General features: G+C 43.1%; 1 protein-coding gene across 5 annotated transcripts in view; it reads left to right on the top strand.

The window, feature by feature from the left end:
- Positions 1-5,000, top strand: part of LOC105909547 (coiled-coil domain-containing protein 136) — a 50,871-nt gene that overhangs the window by 18,831 nt on the left and 27,040 nt on the right. The gene's annotated exons all lie outside the window — the stretch shown is intronic.

The following is a 5,000-nucleotide window of genomic DNA, read 5'->3' as shown; positions in this document are numbered from 1 at the left end:
TGTGTGTGTGTGTGTGTGTGTGTGTGTGTGTGTGTGTGTGTGTGTGTGTGTCAGCATTACCAGTGGTTTGTACGAGCACACACTGAATAATTTCCTCCACTCAGTGACCCATCGGTTGGCTGGTCAGTGTGTCGGGGCATATAAATAATCCCTGAACTAAATAAAATATGCCTGAAATTGCCCCTGGCTCTCGGCTGAAGAACTTCGAGATACCTCGGTTCAAGAGAAATGTTAATTTGCTGTGAGTGTCTTTGCACATACAGTATATGAGACACACGCCTATACAGTGCCCTCCACAATTATTGGCACCCCTAGTGAATATGAGAAAAACAGGCTATAAAACAATATGTCTTTGCTGTTTATCCTCTTGGTCTTTCACTCAAAATATTCACAAAAATCTTACCATAATTGTGGCACACATGTTTTGGGGAAAAATATTTATTTAATGTCAACAGTTTTTTTTCTTTCAATAGTTTTACTTCAATGAAAAGGTAAGCTTTTTGTGAATATTTTGAGTGAAAGACCAAGAGGATAAACAGCAAAGACATATTTTTTTATAGCCTGTTTTGCTCATATTCACTAGGGGTGCCAATAATTGTGGAGGGCACTGTACATGCATGCGCTACTCAGACGATGTGCTTTCTCTACAAAACCACTTTCTTTAATCCTCCAAGGGCATCTGATTGGACAGCATTAGACAGGTGAATCCAAGCTGTCTAGGAACAGACAGGTAACTCCTGATTGGATAAGATCAGACAGGTGAATCATCTTGTCTGGTCTCTATGGTATGCCTCTATGTCTCTGGGGTTTTTGCCTGCGACTCACCTCAGTGGAACTTAGACTAAAGTCACTGCAAAGAGTCTGCTGATGAAGCTGTGTAACATATCTCACAGTATCTAATTATATCTCACAGTATCTCAAGATATCTCACAATACACAGTACATCCCAACATCTCCCATTATTTTACAGTATATCACAGTGTCTCAAAATACTTCACAGCATCTCCACTACATGTGGTGATACAGCATGCAAAGGCACTTCAGTACCCATGACTACTGACACAGGCGTTTGTATCCATGACTACTGACACAGGCGTTTGTATCCATGACTACTGACACAGGCGTTTGTATCCATGACTACTGACACAGGCGTTTGTATCCATGACTACTGACACAGGCGTTTGTACCCATTACTACTGACACAGGTGTTTGTACCCACTGACATACATGTGCAGAAAAGGACATTCTGACTTTCTCACACACACATATACATGGGAATACCGTCTCGATACAGACACACAGACACACACACAGACTCTGAGCTTGTTGGGACTCTTCAGCTACTTAACTAAGTCTGTTTAATCAGTGTGTAGCAATGTGTGTGTGATGAGGTTGAGTGTGTCTGTGTGTGTGTGTGTGTGTGTGTGTGTGTGTGTGTGTGTGTGTGTGTAGAAGCTGGCGTAGATGCTGACGCACTTAGGAGACTGGCACCGTCTCCCTGGCATCAGAGCCACTCAGTCTCCTCGCTCATCAAACAAAATATTTCATAACTGCCATGACCGGTGCACCATCAACCGCCATCAACCGCCATCACCCGCCATCACCATCCCATCAACTACTGCACAGAAATGACAGGGGGAAGGGGGGGCAGGGAGAGAGAGAGCGCGAGAGGGAGAGAGAGAGCGAGAGAGGGAGGGAGAGGTGAAGAGGAAAGGGAAGAAGGAAGCTGAAGGGTGAAATGAAATCTGAAAGGAAGAAGACGAGACTGACTGACTAACTGATTGATTGATTGATTGATTGATTGATTGATTGAAGGGCTGTTGATTTGCAGAAGAAAATAGCATTAATTACAGGATCTAACTTAATGTAATGCATGAAGGTGAGAGAGAGAGAGTGAAAGATAGAGAGAGAAAGAAAAAGATGAAGGTAGGTACAGAGCATGTATTACATTTATTATAACTTCATGTAATGCGTGAGATAGTGAGAGAGTGAAAGAGGAAAAAGGAAGGTAGGTACAGCATTCTTCTCTCATCTATACATTGTCACTCGTCACAGCCTAAAGGAGCAGGCAGAATTGGTGTGTGTGAGTGTTGGGGGGGGGGAGGAATCACCTACCTATCAGTACTGACACATGAGCTCTGACACACACACATCAGACGGATGGAGACAAGGAACCTGGGGGGGGGGGGGGGGGGTACGTGAAGGGAGCTGCAAGAAGAACAATAGAAGAGAAAAAGAGGTAGACATTGAGAGGCGAGAGGGAGAGAGACAAAGACGGAGGGAAGGAGGGGTGAAAAAGAGGGAAATAAACAGAGATTGATAGATAAAAAGGAGGGAAAAGAGGGGGATAGAGGGGAGAGAAGAAGGAGGAAGAGAGGAGGACTATTTATAGCATCTGTCTCTTCAGACAGGACCTGAGTGACGACAGACAGGAATGACAGGATCTCAGCAGGAGTCGCAGCACAGCACACTTCTTTCTTTCTTTCTATCTTTCTGTCTATCTTTATTTCTGTCTTTCTATCTTTCTTTCTTTCTGTCTTTCAATCTTTCTTCCTGTCTTTCTATCTATCTTTCTATCTTTCTTTCTTTCTTTCTATCTATCTATCTTTCTTTCTATCTTTCTTTCTGTCTTTCTCTCCTCTTGTGAACCCATCTTCTCCCATTCTTCTGTCTATCATCCTCTTTTTCACTGGAGCCTCACTGCGTATTTTTTCTCTGTAGAGATAAATTAATAAATAAATAAATAAATATATTGACATAATTTCATAAATGTCAGACTTGCCCTCAGTACCTCTCTCTCACTCTCTCTCACTCAATCTCTCCTATTCTCTCCTAAAAATCCTAAAATCTCAGAACAGGAGAAAATGGCGGCCAGCATCTGAGCTTGACAGCTATGTTTAGCTCTTTGGTGGAGCCAAGAATAGTGTCTGAGTGGTAGAGTGGGTTTTTATCAACAAACAGACAACTTGGCTCCGTATGGGAACAATGGGGTGTGGGGGGAGAAAAAGTCCCCATAAATGACTCTGGCAGGCTTGTATTTAACTGGTGATGTAGTTGTTTGTTGTTGTTGTTTATTTTCTATTTGTCTGTATTTAGCTGGTGATGGAGGCTGATTTTTTTTATTGGTGTTTGATGGTTTTTAAATTGATGCTTTTAAAAGTCAAAATCTGTCTGTCGCTCTGTCCCAACTTCCTTTTGTTTCTTGTGCTGCCACTAGAGGGCACTCTTGAACACATGTTGCTCTGTAGTATTTTATCTGCGCGTGTGTGTGTGTGTGTGTACACGTGTGTGTGTGGGCCTATAGACAAGACTTTAGGGCGCATATAAGCCCTACGGAGAACAGGTGTGTTTGTGTGTATATCACATATGTGGCCTGAATTCAACACCTAAGAGAGCACTAAAGAGAGAACAGGTGTGTGTGGGTGTGTGTGTGTGTGTGTGTGTGTGTGTGTGTGTGTCTGTGTCTGTGTCTCTGTGTGTGTGTGTGTGTGTGTGTGTGTGTGTGTGTGTGTGTGTGTGTGTGTGTGTGTGTGTGTGTGTGCGCACTTCATCTAAAGGTGATGAGTGCTTAAACATGACAGCTGAGGTCACAAGGGAATTTGTGGAGCCTCAATGCAGCAGAAGAGAAGTGTGTGTGTGTGTGTGTGTGTGTGTGTGTGTGTGTGTGTGTGTGTGTGTGTGTGTGTGTGTGCATGTGTTGAATCATTGCAGACATCAATCTAACTTCTAAGTAGACTTACAGGTCAAGTATTAGGTGAGTGTTGAGGGAATGAAGTGCCATACTACAGAGTTTAGACATAAATGACATACATGATACTATAGTGTTTGCACACAGCCACAACAGAATTATTTTTTCTCATGGTAGACCGACATCACAAACTGAACCAGCTCAAGTAGCATCATTGTCAATGTAAACACATCCAACACCACAGCATAGCAGTGTATCAGTCGCAACACAAACATCTCATAATGGTAACGGTTCTTACCTTTAAAACCGCTTTTTCCTTGACTTTTCTTGGGCAAACTGTTGTACCAAGTCCTCAAAGTCCAACTCCCACACCAGCTGCTGTTTCTCATTAGACTTTCAATAGCTGTCTGGTCAATTTTGCAGACCAAAAATGGACCACTGCTGAATTTCTATTCAGTTTTTCTTTTTGTTGACCTGCCAAGTCTCAATTTTTTTTCTTCACACACACACACGCGCACACACACACACACACACACACACACACACACACACACACACACACACACGCACGCACGCACTTACGCACACACACACACACACACACACACACACACACAAACAAACACATATATTTTATCAAGGGTTCATTTTGTACCTGTTTGCATCTCTTTGAGGAAATAATGTGTGTGTTTGTGTGTGTGTGAAGGGAGGACTAACGACTACAGAGAACCATCCATTAAGAACAGTCAGTGAGACGTGTTAGTGTGTAATTACTGTGTGTAGCCACGCGGTGTCTTAGCTGATCAGATCTGTCAGATTAATAAATGGTTTCAGGTTCTCAAGGTCACTGTCGTGGTAACAGGCTTTACTCTCCCTCTTTATGAGTTTCTTTCTCTTTTTCTATTTCCGTATTTCTTCCTCTTCTCTCCATATCTGGTCTGCTCTGCTATTTCCTGGGCCTTCTGTTTCTTTCATTTCCCCCTCTTTTCCCCTTTTAATCCCCCTGCCTCTCTCTCTGTCTGTCTGTCTCTCTCTTTATCTCCCTGTCTCTCTCTCTCTCTCTCTCTCTCTCGCTCTGTCTGTATCTCTCCCTGTCGCTCTCTCTCTGTCTGTCTGTCTCTCTCTTTATCTCTCTGTCTCTCTCGCTCTGTCTGTATCTCTCTCTGTCTCTCTCTCTCTGTCTGTATCTCTCTCTGTCTCTCTCGCTCTGTCTGTCTCTCCCTGTCTCTCTCTCTCTGTCTGCTGTTCTGTTTCCTATATTCCTTAGGATGTTTGCAACAGTGAAACTTAACATGCATATTTACACACAATG

Source organism: Clupea harengus, chromosome 16 (genome assembly GCF_900700415.2).
Source record: "Clupea harengus chromosome 16, Ch_v2.0.2, whole genome shotgun sequence".
Lineage (NCBI taxonomy): Eukaryota > Metazoa > Chordata > Actinopteri > Clupeiformes > Clupeidae > Clupea > Clupea harengus.
This window is presented reverse-complemented; position numbering and strand designations above follow the sequence as displayed.